The sequence below is a fragment of the Pelophylax lessonae genome (genome assembly GCF_965119305.1).
Source record: "Pelophylax lessonae genome assembly, chromosome: 3".
Taxonomy (NCBI): Eukaryota; Metazoa; Chordata; class Amphibia; order Anura; family Ranidae; genus Pelophylax; species Pelophylax lessonae.
Genome location: NC_138770.1, coordinates 595,226,908 through 595,245,797, shown reverse-complemented (window position 1 = coordinate 595,245,797; position 18,890 = coordinate 595,226,908).

The following is an 18,890-nucleotide window of genomic DNA, read 5'->3' as shown; positions in this document are numbered from 1 at the left end:
TTAATAGACTTGATCTTTTCTTCCTGAATAACTATGGACTTTGTAAAACAACTTGGGAAGCACAGTTTTATCAAGAGGGGGGTTTCATTAGACACAGCATAGGTTGGGTTAAAATATGATAGTCTACCTTTTTATTTATAAATTGAATAACTGGTTTACTACAAATCTATATAGTAAAACCTGGTACACACTATGAGTTTTTTTTTTTTTTTGCACAACCCGCAAAAAAACATTCAGCTGTACTAACTATGCAAAGTTAGTGCAGCGATCTCCCCCACCCCCCTGCCAGAACACTCTGATCAGCGCTCCCTGCCATTGGCTGAGAGCACTGATCGGGAGCTGGTTTTCCAGCTTTTATGGATGTACGACTGAAGCCAGACAAATAGCTGGCTTCTGTCAGACCGGCCGACATACACATAGGCCGAATGTTGGCCATTTTTTTTTTTTTATCCTGCCAATGTCTCCCGACATTCGACCCATGTGTACGGGGCTTAACTGTGGGGTTGATTTACTAAAACTGGAGAGTGCAAAAAACTAGTGCAGCTCTGCATAGAAACCAATTAGCTTCCAGGTTTTATTGTCAAAGCTTAATTGAACAAGCTGAAGTCAGAAGCTGATTGGCTACCATGCACAGCTGCACTGGATTTTGCACTCTCCAGTTTTAGTGAATCAACCCATGTGTGCCATGTTCAGTTTTTATAAGGTAATGTGCATTGATAGCCTGGAAAAGCCAGTATTAGGTTGGTGAAGCCTTGAAATTGTTGAGCAAATGTACTCTTGTGTTGACAGTATCTGCTATAACAAAAACAGAAAAAATGTCTTTATAGAAAAATCTTTAACTGACAGCAAATTGAAAACTATTAAACTCTAAGACTGGCCATGGGTGGATCGAAATTTGACTGGTTTAGATGGGAACAGCCAAATTTCGATCTATCTATGGCCGTTCCTGTTCGAGAGGGTTCTATCTATTGATCGTTTCCCTTCGAACGAGACTGCTGGTGTATTTTTATTCTATGAGCACCTGCAGGCAATTGACTGTAACACTGATCAATGTATTCTGACAGCAGAATAGTCCCACTGTCAGAATACATTAACACAGAAGGAAGGATTCCTCCATCCACATCGACTCTGTGGATGGGGTTATCTGTTCAGGTTTTTTTTCGATCAAAAAACTTTTTTATGGCCATCTTTAAATATTCAGTCACTAAAAAAATATGCTTGCTACCAGTATAAACTTTATTCACCTCCCTATGCATACCTTCAGCAGCTCCAAAAGCCTCTCATTACAGCTAAACACCAGCCCTTTGAGTGCGCCCTCTTACCTCCTGAAAATACCTACTGGCCAGTGGCCATTATGATGAGACCAGTAGGAATGTGCGGAGGTGAAAGGTAGCAGCAAGCTCGGACACTACCTGTAGGTGCTGGGGCTTTGTCTGTCATTGGGCGGTAAATCCTCCGATTCATTTGTAGTGGGAGGATTTTTGACATTGCTGTGGTTATATACAGATACTTCTAGGTGCCTGCAGCAGGTCTTGCCTAGCAACTTAGTCACTTAAAGTCAAGCTGAAAGTAAATACTTTTGTGTTTTTGGATGGTGAGAGATGGGGCAGGCTGCAGGTTATATTATGCTTGCTGAAGTCTAATCTATTAGGGCCAGCATTGTTCAGTTGTTGTAGTAATCTTCTACTGTTTCTACTAGTCTCAGCTAGGTATTGCACCCACTCCCTGACTTTAAACTTCAAGAATTTTATTTCGATAAATACTAGATCAATAACCTAAAACTCCAAAGAACACTGATAAACTATCCAGAGGTCAGTATCTCATGATTATTGAAAAGCTGGCCAAATATCAGAAGAGAATTCTGTACAGAAATTCTGAAAAATTGTCAGAACATTCGATCTTGCCATCAATTCAGTCAACTAATTTAGTTTTAAATATGTTAACATTTCGTCCAGACCTGCTACTTGAATGGAATCCCAGGCATATTAAACAGGTCTCTTTTTTGCCTAGAACAAGTGCATTATAGTATGTATGATTCTTCCAGAATGAAAACCCATTTTACCTGCAGAACTTTGTTCAAGAAATTGTTTTGTTTTTTTTTGCATCATGCATGAATCCGGCAGTATGCGTGAATTTTCCCAATACTAGGCAGGAAAACAAACGTATATTTGACCTTACTAACCATTACAAAATAGAAAGAAATTTCCAAAAAAACAAAAATGTTAAAACTAAATTATATTGGTATGTGGCCAACTTTACATATCAATTGGCTGGGATTGCTGCTAATTGTCCTTCCACAGCACCTGAAGTTTTGTCATTTATTTGCACTGTAGTACTTGTATGCAGATTAACTTGTGTATATAATAACTTTTGTAGAAAATTTTATTTTATGTTATTTGATGCACTAGTAAAGGCTACAAGCTGCTGTTTAGCTTAATTTATTGACAGATCTCCATTGTCTTATTATTCATGATGACCAGTGTTGATGACAGATGTTCAATGGCTCTGTCATTGTCAAAGGCTAAATCTACCCCAAACTATTATTTCCGTTTTTTGCTACAATCTGGAAAATGATGTAATTTTTTTTTTTTTTTTTAGAGATCACTGTGGTAAAGTAAATTTTAAATTTATTATATGTTATTCATGTTCTATTGTGAAGAATACGGCCCGGTTCACACTGCTGCAACTTCAAACTTTGAAGCCAACATCCTGACTTCGGCACGACTTGCATACTACCTCCTCAACTGCTTGCTGACCAACCTATCGTAGATTTACTACTACAGGGCGGCCACGCTGTGCAGGATCACGTCTGCGGCTCGCTCCCACTGTGACTATACACAGGGGGAACTGATCAGTGGGTCCTGTGGACCCGATGTCTGCCGGAACCCGCTGATCGCTCAGTACACATGCAGAACAGTTATCTGCCTATGTAAACAAGGCAGATTACCATTCTGTCAGTACAGAAGGCGTGGATCCTGTGTTCTTGTAAAGCAGGAACACCAATCCATGCCTTCCGATAGTAAAAGCATCTCCCCCACTACACTGAAATACCAGCTAGGCACACCGTTAACCCTTTGATCGCTCCTAATGTAAACCCCTTCCCAGCCAGTCTCATTAGTACAGTGACAGAGCATATTTTGCAGCACTACTCACTGTAATAATGTCACTGGTTCCTAAAAAAGTTTCAGCTGTTCTGATTTGTCCGCTGCAATATTGCAGACCCGCTATAAATTCCTGATCGCCGCCATTACTCTAAATAATCCAAAAACCTATCCCATAGTTTGTAGACGCTATAACCTCTGTGCAAACCAATCAATATATGCTTATTGGGATTTTCTTTTACCAAAAATATGAAGCAGAATACATATTGGCCTAAATTGATGAAGAAATACATTTTTTTTTTTATTTCTCTTGGATATGTTTTAGAGCAGAAAGTAATAATTTTTTATTTTTTTTTTCAAAATTGCTGGTCGTTTTTGTGTTCATAGCGCAAAAAATAAAAAACACAGAGGTGATTAAATACCACCAAAAGAAAGCTCTATTTGTGGAGAAAAAAGGACAATACATTTTATCTGGGTACAGAGTCGCACGACCGCGTAATTGTCAGTTAAAATAATGCAGTGCCGTATGACAGACAATGGCTTGGTCATAAAGGGAGATAAATCTTCCAGAGCTGAAGTGGCTAACAGAAGTCAATGCAAGTCATGCCGAAGTCACACCAAAAGTAGTGCAGGAACCTTTTTCTAAGTCGGAGCGACTCAAGCCACTACTGTTAGAACAGTTTCATTGCACTTAATGGGGCGCGACTTGTCATGCGACTTGTGCTCTCAAAGTCGGAGCGCATGTCGCACCAGTGTGAACCGGGCCTTAAGGAGGACTTAGTACACAACTAGTATACTACTAGTACCTGAAAGACATTTCATTGCTGATGTTCCCAAGAGAAGTAAGAAGCCATTGGGTAGCCCAGACCACCGTACTCTTACATCTAACTATAATACCACTTTTGAGTGGGCACACCTCCTAAATGCCCTTATGATGTTGCAATTTCTGTCTTCTTATACAGGACTATTCATATACATAAGAGGTCAGCTCAGACCACCAGACTCTTATCTATAACCATAATACCACTTTTGGATATACAGCTCCTACCACCAAACTCCTATAAAAGGGCTGTACCATAGTAATACAAAAAGAGTGCATAATTGTTTTATTAACTTACATAGGTCATTTAAATTTCACATTTTGGTAGATTATTTCTCTCTCGTTCGATGGACACAGCGCTCCATAAAATCTTATCTACTGGGTTATTCTGCCTCCCCCAGGATTAAGACTAGGCAGACAAAACACCTGGCTATGCCTATGGGCAGTCCTCAGCTGGTATATAACCCCCCTCTCTGCTCTAGGTAATCAGTTTTAATCTGTCTAGTCAGGGGTAAGGGCCTAGGCTCCCGGCTGGGATCTCTGGTCCTATCAATTTTTTTCTCCTTCCTTACATCATTTTTTTTTTTTTTTTCCTCTCGGGAGATCTACAGTCAACTGCTAGACTGGGCAACGGACTGGATAATCTAGATCCAGTGTTCCCCCCAGCCCAGCCAGTAAGTATGTGCAAACCACAGCTCCGGGCCAGGTCAACCACCAGGCTGGTCCGCGAGTTAAATGTCTCGCAGGGTCGCATACGATCGGGCTTGGGACTGAGTCGCAGCGGTCCCTTGGTCGACAGCTCCTCTAATTCGGGGACGAGGATTCTGTCTGAAGCATTACAAGCACCATGGAAGGGTAAGTACAAACCCCCCCTCCCCTCTCCCCTTTTAGCGTTTTTTATAGGGTGGATGCAGGTAACCTTCAAGGGAGGGTCGGTTCCCTCCTCCCATCCGTAAAAATCCCTCAGTGAACTGGGCTTCCCCCTCCCTCCATCTGGACCTGGTATCTGGTGGGAGTCCCAGGGGGGTAGAGGATGCAGCAGAGACCCCTGGGGTCTCCCCTGCTATCCCCACTCTATAAGGGTCCTGCGATAGTGTGTCCTGCCCTGGTAGTCTGGAGGGGTCCCAGTGTAAGAGACCCATAGGTGCATGCCCACTGTTTGCAGTGTGCGTATAGTGCAGGGGGGTCCTAGTGCAGAGACCGGTGCAGAGTGCACAGCGGAGTCTCCACTAACTTGTGTCCTACCTTAAGGAGGGGTCCTCTTGTAGAGGGTACAGCATTGCAGAGGGCACAGGGAAGATCCTGGCAGCATGCTGTAGCTGATGGCGGCCATTTTCCCTTAGTCTGGCTGGTCTGTGGTTGGTGACCATGTTTGTGTAGCCCGGTGATTTCACGGGGGGCCATTTTCCCTTAGTCTGGCTAGTCCCTGGTTGGCAGGCATGTTTGTGTAGCCCGATGATGTCACGGGGGCCATTTTTCCTTAGTCTGGCTGGTCTCCAGCTGGCAGCCATGTTTGTGTAGCCCGATGATGTCACAGGGTCATTTTCCCTTAGCCCGAGAGACGCTGGAGATGACTGAAGCCTTGTGGGGATGCCGAAGCTCCTCCTCTTCCTCCTCAGTTTCCTGTTCCTGTACCGGGGAAATATGAACAGGGATGGCGTCTATGGTGATGCTGGGTCTGAATTCTCACCACTCCTCTGATCAGTAAGGTGAGTCCTTGGGGTCCCTGTTATCTCTCTCTGCTGATGGGTACCCTGAGCCTTGGGGGGATCCTTTAGTGGTGGGAAAAGATCACTTTTGTACTGCAAGGTCTTCCTTTCCTTATGGAGCCTCAGGGTCACATCTCCCCTACTAGCCACTCATGGAGTTGGCAGGTCCCTCAGAACCCCAGCTTCCCATGGTTGCACTGACAGTGGTCCTGCAGTCCTTAGTGTCCCGGGTGGCGTGTGGGCAAAGGCCCAGGAGGAAGCATTCCCTGCTCAGTCTGTCTCATCTGATTCTGAGCCTGATGCTGCCTTGAACGCAGCCTGTCCAGATCCATCAGATAGTGAGGATGATTCCTCCATGGTCGCAGCAGCAAATGAAAAAGTGCTGGTAGATGCACTTATCACTGCAGTGTGTGAAACTCTAAAAATAGAGGAGGTGGCTGATGTAGCCACAGACGTGGCTGTGTCATTTGGTGCGCATAAGTCACCTCGCACTCCAAAGGTGTTTCCTAATATGCCTTATTTTGGCAGGTTTTCCTGTAAGGAATGGGAACAACCAAAATTACCATTTGTGGTCCCCAAATGTTTTTCTGTTCGTAACCTTATTGAGGAGTCACTTTTAAAAAAGTGGACTAGTCCACCAATGGCACCAATGATGGACCCTCCTGTTTCCAGGTTGAACAACGCTTCCATGATCCCAGTAGAGGAATCCCTGTCCTTTAAGGACCCGGGTCACAGGAAAGTGGAGGCTGTGGCACGCAGCATGTTTAACATGGCTGGTTTGACATTACGGCCAGTCTTTGCCTCAGCCCTGGTGTCTCAGACCCTAACTGAATGGGCCAAGCTTTTGCGCCAGGGCCTGGGGGGTGTTGATTTAGCGGACCAGTTGGTATATGGGTTGCAGTTTATTTGTAATGCAGCGTTGGATACAGCTCCTGTGCTGTCAAAAATTTATTTTCAGCGGTAGTGATTAGACATGTGCTGTGGCTTAAGAATTGGTCCGCAGACCAAGCCTCTAAGAAATCTCTCATTGATCTGCCCTTTCAAGGCAATCGCCTGTTTAGGGTTACCCTGGATGACATCATTAAGGGTATCACGGGGGGGGGAGAGTACTTTCCTGCCATAGTCTAGGAAAGGAAAGGAGCCTCATCGCAGACGGGGGCCCTCCTTCTCAGCACATAGAAAATTATTTTGTGCTTCTGGGATGGAGAATAAGCGAAATAGATCTTTCAAATCTTTGCCGGGAGTTTCCAAGCATTCTTAGTCTGGTAAGCCTAGAGCTAGCTTCTCCAGACCCGCGGACCAGACCCCTTTAGCACAAACGTCTGCCGTCACCCATTATTGGGGTGGGGGAACATCTTCGCTAGTTTCCAGCCTTGAGGACCTCCTTCATGAGCATCAAGGTGATCCACGAAATGATTCTTATGGGGGTACCCAGAAGGGGGGACAAAGCTTGTCCTTTTTCAGGTTTTTTAGGTCCTGAGTTTCCTTGTGCGGATTTAGTTCCTGCAAAGGTTCAGGTGATGTCCGAACTACCTAAGGTCCCCCCTATCCCTGTCCAGGGAATTGATTTACCTAGGTCTGTTTCTAATTCTGACCAGGTTGGTCCTTCCTCTGGACAAACTTCAGGAACCACAGGCCGCGATTCACCGGCTGCTGTCCCACAGATTGTTCTCTCTACCATTTTGCATACAGGTTCTGAGTCTGGTGGTATCCACCTTCAAGACAGTTCTGTTTGCACAGTCCTACATGCAGCTCCTTTAGCAAGTTCAGCTCCACAGGAGGATAGTGAGGTTCGTGGCGAGAACACGTCCAAGGGGCACGGTAAGACCAGTATCATCCTTGGCTCAGGCTTCTCCTGCAAGGAATCAAGGGCGATGTTACAATCAGTCTGGTGGCCATAAAGGTCCCTTGGGGGCTTCCTCTAAGAGAAGACTAGTTGTCCCAAGCTATGATCTATTAAAAGCCAGGTACTGAGGGATAGAGGTCTGTCTGGATTGGTGATCCCTACTATGGTGAAGGCGAGGAAGTTGTCTTCCAGCAAGATATACCATTGTACATGGAAAACGTACATTTCTTGGTGTGAGTCGATTGGCTCTCATCCTCGATCCTTTTCTGTGGCTAAGATCTTGACCTTTCTTCAACAGGGCATTGATCAGCAGTTGGCCTTGAGTACCATCAAGGGCCAAGTGTCTGCCTTGGCAATCTTCTTTCATAGACCCCTAGCCACGCACTCTTTAGTTCGTACCTTCATTCAGGGGGTTCAACATGTGGCCATGGGATTTAAATTGAGTACTTTCAGTTCTCCAGAAACCACCATTTGAGAATATTCAGGAGATTACCTTGCTTATGTTATCCAAGAAGGGGACTTTCTTGCTGGCTATTACCTCAGGTTCCAACTTTCCCTGTCGCGGCGCATTCTACTCGGGCGCTGAGTCCTTCTGGGTGCTTCCGTCATCAGGCACAAATATCGCAAGTTTGCAAGGCGGCCACTTGGTCGTCGGTGCATATCATTACAAAATTCTATAAGGTAGATACTTTGGCATCTGCGGATGCTTCTTTTGGCCGCAAAGTTTTGCAGGCTGCTGTTTAAGAGGGGCTGTTCCCTCTTAAGGGGTGTTGTTCTTTAACCACTTAAGAACCAAGCCCATTTCTGACACATGTTGTTTACAAGTTAAAATCAGTATTTCTTGCTAAAAAATTACTTAGAACCCCCCAAACATATATATGTGTATATATTTTTTATTTTTTTAAGCAAATACTCTGGAGAATTCATTGCAATATTTTTTGTCACGCGGTATTTGCGCAGCGGTCTTTCAAACGCCTTTTTTGTTTTTGGAGGGAAAAATACATTTCACTGCATTTAAAAAAAACTAAACAGTAAAGTAAGTCAAATTTTTTTGTATAGTGTAAAAGATGATGTCACGCAGAGTAAATAAATACCGAACATGTTATGGTTTAAAATTGCGCACAACCGCGGAATGGCGACAAACTACGGTCAGTAAAAATCTCCATAGGCAATGCTTTAAAAAAAAGGTAAAGGCTACTATTTTAGAGCTACAGAGTATTGCTCTTGCTCTGGTGATCGCGGCAATACCTCACATGTGTGGTTTGAACAGCGATTTCATTTGTGGGTGCGACTTTCTTTCGTGCGCGAGCTCACGACGACGGGGGCGCTTAAACATTTTTTTTTCCTATTTATTTTTTTTATTTTAGCACAGGTTTTCTAAAAAAAATAAAAAAACTGATCACTTTTATTGCTGTCACAAGCAATGTAAACATCCCTTGTGACAGCAATAGACAGTGACAGGTACTCTTTATGGAGGGATCAGGGGTCTAAAAGACCCTAGACCCCTCCACTGCACTTGACTGTATTCAAAATGCAGAAAACTGCATTTTTGAATACTGTCACTTTTTAAATTTGGCGCCTTCAGCTGCCGAGTAACCCGGACGTGACGTCCTGGACGCTGCTTCCGGGTTACATCATTGGAATCCGAATCCGGCTTTGATCGGGACTCCAACAAGCTGGTGGACGTGCCGGCTGGTTGCTCGGGTCTCCCGGTGGGACCGTAGACCCGGGCAGAGCCATGGAAGGCAGCGGGAGGGGGGCATCCCGTCTCGCTCACTGGGGTAACGATCGAGCAGCTCCCGAGCTGCATCACCATTACTGCCTGAAAGCCAACCGCCGGCTCTAAAAAATGGTACTGGGATGATGCCCCTAGCTGCAGGCATCATCCCGGTACAACCACTTCTTGCAGCCGACGTAGGGCTACATCAGTTTGCGGGAAGTGGTTAAACTTTTGTTTTTCAGATGGGGTTCCTGTGACCCGGTTCAGGCTCCTGTGTCCCCATCCCTCATTTTTCTTTTGGCACTGCTTTTGGATGTCCCAGTAGTTATGATTTATGGAGCGCTGTGTCCGTCAATTAATGGGATTTTCGTACTTACCGTAAAATCAATTTCTCTGAGTTCATCAATGGACACACCCACCCCTCAAGGGAGTTCTGATACCTCTAATACTACTTGCTACTAAACTGATTACCTAGAGCAGAGAGGGGGGTTATATACCGGCTGAAGGCGGCCCATGTGCATAGCCAGGTGTTTTTTGTTCTACCTAGTCCTACTGCTGGAGGAGGCAATATAACCCAGTAGTTATGATTTATGGAGCGCTTTGTCCATCGATTAACTCCGAGAAATGGATTTTACAGTAAGAACAAAAAACAAAATTTGTTTCTTTGCAGGTAAATCATGGATTTCAAGCAGAAGCAGTGTGCTGTCATTGACTTCCTAAAGCAGGAGCGGTGCAGGCTGTCTGACATCTACAGAAGGATACAGAATGTTTACAGAGGTAACACCATTGACAAAAGTCACCAATGACTACTCATTGCTCTTGTCAATGGTGCCTCACTTTAAACATTCTGTAGCCTTTTCTGGATGTCAGACACCCTGAACCCCTCCTTCGTCACAAACCCAATGATGGCACATTGCTTCTGCTTGGAATCCATTATTTACCTGCAAAGAAAAAGAAGAGTTACTACAGAGAAAGTATTACTCTATCAACATGTGCAATTTGTAATTACCTATGCAAGTTAATACTTTTGGATTACTTTCAGTACAGTCCTCATATATAGCTACAATACCACTTAAATGAATGGGCAAACCGCAATATAATAATATATTGCAATGTCTTTCTTCTTATACCGGACTATTCATATGCAACAAAGTTCATGAAAAATAATTTTTGCTACACTCCTTCAGAGAATGCACAACATAACTGACAGAGGAATTCTAAGCTTTAGTTTGTGACATCTAATTTTATCCAATCAGACTTCAACCAGTTACCAAATCAAACATTTCCAAGAGTATGACAGTAGTAGTGTACATTTCATTATTTATTAATTAAAGCAGTTACTGGATAGGGATTAAAGGAGATATTTAATCTTAAACCATTTTATTATGAAATTTCCAAAGAGGAGGAGCATAGCCAAGGATATCTTAGTTCTTTTTATATTGTGAAACCAGATATTGACTTATTCATATGTTTAAAGGCTTAATATTTCATCTTTTTAATAAACATTGAACAAGTTATTTTTATTGTACAACAAATAAATATTTTTAATATTAAAAGCACACTAACCTCAAAACCTTTTTTGTGTAATTAGAGTACATCTGTCTTAAAGGAATGTGTACTAAAGTTATTTTTATTAAATTATACTTTTGTACAGTGTCTATTAAATTTCAGCTGTAACCCCTAAGAATGAATTTCTCGAATTTGCTTCATTTTGGTCTGTTAAAAATACCAATGAAAGTGTTTCGTTATATCTGTTCAGTAAGTGCAAAATATATATTTTAATCCTTGTGAGCTAACAACTATCTAAGCTTTTTACTTCTGTTGACTGTTCATATTTGCTTTGTTCCCAGTTCTGTCAACGGACTATAAAACAACCCCCATGATATGGAGAAGACAAGAGGGGAGGTGTTCTGTAGTCCTGTCCTTAAGTGACAATATTACTCCTCCATAGATACAGTATGGTATTCTGTCACTTGGATAGGAAATGTGAACCAGCAGAATCACCAAGTCAAAATTAAGGAAAAAAGGTCTGCAAAAAGAATAAATGAAGCCAGCACATCGAAGGAATGGTGCCTATGTGTGTATGTTAACCACTTAAGCCCCGGAGGATTTGGCTGCTCAAAGACCAGGCCCCTTTTTTCAACTTGGCACTGCGTGACTTTAACTTACAATTGCGCGGTCATGCAATGCTGTACCCAAACTAAATTTAGGTCCTTTTTTTCCCACAAACAGAGCTTTCTTTTGGTGGTATTTGATCACCTCTGTGCTTTTTATTTTTTGCCATATTAAAAAAACAATAGCTATAATTTTTAGAAAAAATGACATTTTCAACTTTGTCTTTTAAAAAATATCCAATATACTCAATTTATGTCATATATTTTGGCCAACATGTCCTGAGAGGCATGTTGAGCTCATTGAATATTTATTTTTTTGTCACAGGTGTTTGAAAAAGGACTAAAAAACAAAATTATATGTGTAATTACACCCCAAAATATATTCTGCTGCTTTTCCTGAGTACAGGGATACCACACGTGTGAGACTTTTTGGGAGCCTAGCTGTGTACGGGACCCCGAAAACCAATCACCACCTTCAGAATTTCAAAGGGCGTACATTTTTCATTGCATTTTCTCACTACCTATCACGCTTTAGGAGGCCATGAAATGTCAAGATACCACAAGACCCCCCCCCAAATTACCCCATTTTGGAAAGTTGACACCCCAAGCTGTTTGCTGAGAGGCATGGTGAGTCCATGGAATATTTTATATTTTGCCACAAGTTTTGGGAAAATCATATATATATATTTTTTTTAATACAAAGTTGTCACTTAAAGATACATTTCTTACACATGACATGGGTATATGTGGAATGACACCCCAAAATACATTCTGCTGCTTCTCCTGAGTACAGGGATACAGCAAGTGTGAGACTTTATGGGAGCCTAGCTGTGTACGGGACTGCGAAATCCAATCACCACCTTCAGGTTTTCCAATGGCGTAAATTTTAGATTTTACTCCTCACTACCCATCACAGTTTTGGAGGCCCTGAAATTTCAAGATAGCACAACCCCCCCCCCCCCCATTACCCCATTTTGGAAAATAGACACCCCAAGCTTTTTGCTGAGAGGCATGGCGAGTCCATGAAATATTTTATATTTTGCCAAAAGTTTCAGGAAAATTACAAAAAAAAAAAAAAAATGTAACAAAGTTGTCACTAAAAGATAAATTGCTCACACATATCATGGGTATATGTGGAATGACACCCCAAAATACATTCTGCTGCTTCTCCTGAGTACGGGGATACCACATGTGTGAGACTTTTTGGGAGCCTAGCTGTGTACGGGACCCCGAAAACCAATCACCACCTTCAGGTTTTCTAATGGCGTAAATTGTGCATTTCACCTCTGCACTACCTGTTACAGTTTCAGAGGCCCTAAAATTTCAAGATAGCACAAACCCCCCCCCCCCCCAAATTACCCCATTTTGCAAAGTAGACACCCCAAGCTATTTGCTGAGAGGCATGGTGAGTCCATGGAATATTTTATATTTTGCGACAAGTTCCAGAAAAATTATTATTTATTTATTTTTACACAAAGTTGTCACTAAATGATATATTGGCAAGACAGCACAACCCCCCCCCCCCCCCCCCCCAAAATCAGCCCTTTTTGGAAAGTAGACACCCTAAGCTATTTGCAGAGAGGCATGTTGAGTGTTTTGCAGATCTCACTTTTTGTCACAAAGTTTTGGAAATTGAAAGAAGAGGAAAAAAATGCATTTTCCTTTTTATTTTCTTAATTTTCCAAAATAAATGAGAGCTGCAAAATACTCTACATGCCTCTCAGCAAATAGCTTGGAGTTTCTACTTTGCAAAATTGGGTCATTTGGGGGGGGGGGGGGGGTTGTGCTATCTTGGCATTTCATGGCCTTCAAAACTGTGATAGGTAGTAAGGAGTGAAATCAACAATTTACGCCCTTAGAAAGCCTGAAGGTGGTGATTGGTTTTCGGGGTCCTGTACACAGCTAGACTTCCAAAAATCAGCAGAATGTATTTTGGGGTGTGTTTCACATATACCCATGGCATGCGTGAGCAATATATCAAGTGTAAAGAAAAAAAAATTGTCACCTTCCCGAAACTTAGGGCAAAATATAAAATACTCCAAGGACTCAATATGCCTCTCAGCAAATAGCTTTGGGTGTCTACCTTTCAAAAAGCGGTAATTTGGGGGGTGTTTGAACTGTCCTGGCATTTTATGCTCAATCTTAGCCACACATCACCCACTCTTCTAACCACTTGAAAACCAAGCGTTTTCTGTGACTTTTTGTTTACATGAAAAAAACATTTTTTTTACTAGAAAATTACTTTGAACCCCCAAACATTATATATGTCTTTAAAGCAGAGGCCCTACAGAACAAAATGGTAGATGTTGCAATTTTTTTTGTCACACGGTATTTGCGCACAGATTTTCCAAACGCAATTTCCGTGAAAAAAAAAACATTTTTTTTAAATTGAATGCACAAATACACTATATAATTCCAAATTGTTTGGTAAAATTTAAAAAATGATCTTTTGCCGAGTACATAGATACTAAACATGACATGCTTTAAAAATTGCGCACAACTGTGCAGCGGCAACAAACTACGTACATTTTTAAAAGCCTTTAAAAGCCTTTAAAAGTCTTTACAGGTTACCACTTTAGACTTACAGAGGAGGTCTACTGCAAGAATTACTGACCTCAACCTGGCGTTCGCGGCAATGCCTCACATGCATGCTGCAATTGCGGTTTGCATATGGCACTAGACCAAGGCTTGCGTGCGCCTTTGCGCGCAAGCATGGGGGACAGGCGGGGGGGCTTGATTTTTTTTAATTTTGCTTTTATGCTATTTTGACACCTTTCCTTTCATTTTTTTAAAATATTTTTTATTGTTATCACCGTGAATTTAAATATCCCCTATGATAGCAATCGGTAGTGACAGGTACTTTTTTTTTTTTTTAAATTGGCTGTAAAAAACGATACCAAGATGATGCCTGCAGATTTAGGCTAGCACAGCGGTTTTGTGTGTTTTGTGTTTTTTGTAAGTGACAGTAATCTATTGATAACTACACTTGCCTGGGTGAGGTGGGGTGGGGTGGGCTGGGCGGAGAGGCTAAACGCAGGAATCAGTGCTGATCGTGCAAACACCGCGTTTTAGGAACCCTAAACTATTGGGGACGCTAGTATACTTCTGATCAGATATTGATCTGTTCAAACACTATACTAGTAATGGAGGTGTGTGTGTGTGTGTGTGTGTATGTGGTAATCAAAGGGTTATTTCTAACTATGCGCCGGGGATCTGCGCTATCTTAGACTGACGCTAACACTAATGTAAATCTTTATTGGGGGGGTGGCGGGTATCCTAACCCTAAAAGGAACAGCCACAAGCGCTAAACCTGGTCACAAGTCACACTGATACAGGTATATAGGAAACTGCTATATACTGTATACAGTGTGTTGTGACAGGGGGCGTAGGGGTTAACTGGGGTGATCAGGGAGTTAAATCTTTATTGGGGGGATGTCGGGGACCCTAAACCTCCTTGAGACAGAAACTAACTCGCTAGCGCTAACTCAAGTCACAATCACACTAATACAAAATACAGTAAAACACTATATTACCTGTATATTAGTGTGCAATGTGACGGGGGGAAGGGGTTAACTGGGGGTGATCAGGGGGTTAAATCTTTATTGGGGGGGTGGCAGGTATCCTAAGTATAAAAGGATGGGCCGCAAGCGTTAAACCTGGTCACAAATCACACTTATACGGCTATATAGGAAAATGCTATATACTGTATACAGTGTGTGTTGTGACAGGGGATGTATGGGTTAACTGGGGGGTGATCGGGGGTTAAATGTGCCTATTTACGTGTGTGTGTGTGTGTGTGTGTGTGTGTGTGTGTGTGTGTGCGCGCGCGCTTGGTGCAGTACTCACAGTTCAGATCCGCTCTCTCCTCTCGATAAATCCAAAAAGGATTTGGAGAGGAGAGAGCGAGTCTTTTCTGTGCCTGTGTTTACATTTCACAGGCACAGACAGTATCTGATTGGGCAGGACCGATCAACAGGTCCAGGCCAAAAATCATTGGCCTGGACCTGATAACTGATCGGTTCTGAACCTAATCAGATCATCAGCGGGAGCGCGCCCCAGAGCGGCGGGAGCGAGCGATGTAGCGATACATCGCTTTGCCTGCAAGCGGCTGACTGCCGCAGTATATCAACGTTAGGCGGTCGGCAACTGGTTAAATATACATATAATATAAATATTTTAAATTAAAGGAACACTTTAAAAACACATCAGATCTCCATGGGGAAAAATATGCTGGATATCTATACTGATATGGACTGGGTAATGTGTTAGGAATAAAAGGATGACACCACATCGTTTGATGGAAATGAAAATTATCAACCTATAGAGGGCTGAATTCAAAGATACTCCCAAAATCAAAGTGAAAAAATGATGCAGCAGGCTAGTCCATTTTGCTGAAATTTAATTGCAGCAACTCAAAATGGTACTCAATATTTTGTATGGCCCCCACGTGCTTGTATGCATGCCTGACAACACTAGGGCATGCTCCTAATGAGGGCATCACTGAGCTTCTGAACGGACTGAGGTGCAACCTGGTGGCGTCGGATGGACCAAAACATAACGTCCCAGAGATGTGTTATTGGATTTAGGTAAGGCGAGGGTAGGGGGTTTCAATGGTATCAATTCCTCCATCCTCCAGGAACTGGCTGCATACTCTCGCCACATGAGGCTGGGCATTGTTGTTCACAAGCAGGAACCCATGACTCACTACACCAGTGTAGGGTCTGACAATGGGTCCAAGGATTTCATCCCGATACCTAATTGCAGTCAGGGTGCCAATGTCTAGCCTGTAGAGGTATGTGCGTCCCTCCATTGATATGCCTCCCCAGACCATTACTGACCCACCACCAAACCAGTCATGCTGAACAATATTACAGGCAGCATAATGTTCTCCATAGCTTCTCCAGACCCTTTTATGTCTGTCGCATGTGCTCAGGGTGAACCTACTCTCATCTGTGAAAAGCACAAGGGGCCAGTGGTGGACCTTACAATTCTGGTGTTCAATGGCAAATACCAATCAAGCTCCAAAGTGCTGGGGAGGGAGCACAGGGCCCACTAGAGGACATGGGGCCCTCAGGCCACCCCCGTTAGGTCTGTTTCTGATTGTTTGGTCAGAGACATTCCCACCAGTGTGCCTGCTGGAGGTCATATTGCAGGGCTTTGGCAGTGCTCACCCTGTTCCCCCCTTTCACAAAGGAGCATACTGGTCATGCTGATGGGTTAAGAACCTTCTATGGCCCTGTCCAGCTATCCTAGAGTAACTGGCTGTCTCCTGGACTCTCCTCCGTGCTCTTGAGACTGTGCCTCATGTTACCAGTAGTGACACTGACCCTAGCCAAATGCAAAAGTAGTGAAAAATAGTCAGAAAAGAGGAGTAGTTGGCCTCCCCCTGTAAAACCATACCTGTTTTTGGAGGTTGTCTTATTGTTGCCCATCTAGTGCACCTGTTAATTTCATTAACACCAAAGCACCTGTAACTGATTAACAACCCCCTCTGCTACCTAACTGACCAGATCAATATCCCCAAAGTTTAACTGACTTGATGCTTTACTCTGATTAAAAAGTGTTCCTTTCATTTTTTTGAGCAGTGTGTGTGTTTTATATATATATATATATATATATATATATATATATATATATATATATATATATATATATATAATAATAATTTTTGTTCAGATTTGCTTCATTATTTAAACCTGGATGTTAAGGCCAGATCAAACCAGCAGAGGCATTATCCAAACGCAATAATCAAAACTCAAGCTTGGCCAAATTCTATTGTTTAATCAATTTTTGCCCAAAAAAATGGTGGCAAATTGTCAGCTGAACAGCAGCTGCATCTAATCAGATGCAGCCACTTTTGGGTATTCCAAGAGCCGTGGCTGCTGGCTCTCAGAATGCATTAGCTGGCAGAGGCGATTCCTCCAAACACGCTGTTTAGCTTGAAATTGAGTAATCTGAGTGTATAGAAAGCTTTAACTCTTGGAAATCTCAGTTAATTTATCTATTTTATTTTTTAAAACCTCTTTTTTCTTTCCCTTTTGCTGCTGTGAGTTTCACATCAAATGAATTTACTGTATGATCTTCAATGTGCCCTATGTACAAACCAAATGTTTGTTGAATGTTATTGTTGCTTGAAATTCTTGCCTTAGCTCCTAACTTTGAGAAACTTTTTTGAATATCATGTCAATGAAGAATTGAATGCATTTATATATGTTTTGCACTGTTTCATATGTGTGTTGTTTTATTGGAAGTAGTTTTGACCATTTGCCCCATACTGTAAAGTTTGAGTTTTTCATGACCATTGCCGCCTGAAAGGTACTATGTGGCTGCCAAGAAGGCCTACTATAGTGCCACTTTTCTATGCGTGATCCTGCAACAGCTTAATTGCTACAACCTAAAGTGGACCTTTCAATAGGTTTACAAGCCTGCACAATCCCCGACATAATACAGTATACAGAAAAAAGGAATGTATACCAGCGCTATGGAGTTTTCCGTATACTGAATCAGGCTTAAAAGGTTTAAAAAGGTGGTGTAAGCTGCCTCCAACCTACCTCTGAGGTAGTAAAATAGAAAGAATTGCAAAAAAGTTGGGACCGGTGCTACCACTTATAAAACGTGCATGTGCAAAATAGAAAGTGCATATAGTGCCAAAAGGTGCACGCAATGAATATAAAGAATAAATATAAACGCTCCAGATGACGTCGTATGACGAAACGCGTAGGGCGTGGTTCACGTACGTCAATACGTCACTTCCGGGAACGGTGGTTTGAGCCGGTGGAACGCGGAAGCGGTCCGGCGAACACCTCTCCAAGCTGATAGTGAACTCCCTAACTGTGAGTGGATGCTACGTTTGTTTGTCTGGACATAACATATGCTACGCAATGGAGGCTTATCCTTTATTTTAGTGACCGAAGAAGTGTCGAGGTATCGGCCAAAAGAGTGTGGTAAGCAGCGGTGTTTTCGGTGAATCACCTACCGACACCATACTTTGTTTGATTTCTTAATCACTACACTGGGTTTTGGCAATATCAGCACTCGGCACTTTATTTGTATAAGTATATGCATAACATATGATGTTTAAAGTATGGTACACAAGGCACAGCCCATAAATAGCACGTAGCACTTTATATATATATATATTTATATTCATTGCGTGCACCTTTTGGCACTATATGCACTTTCTATTTTGCACATGCACGTTTTATAAGTGGTAGCGCCGGTCCCAACTTTTTTGCAATTCTTTCTATAATACAGTATACGTTTGCACTACATTTTATCATTAAAAATCAGACATTAAATTGAGCTCCATCAGTGATTTTGGCTAGGCTAAAATTATGTCATCAGTCTATGCAGAAGGTATAATTTCCTTAGAATATCCACCCCTCCCCCCAGTAATTAGACCGATAATATTGTAGAAGTGGCAACTTGAGAAGTTGATCACGCATCAGTAAAAGCAACCAAGAACTGCACCCCCACCAGGACTTGCATGATCATGCTCTCTCTAGCATCTCAAGAAAGTCAAGAAAGTTAAAGTGGTTGCAAACCTATAAAATGAAAAATTAACAAAGCATATCTTTCTA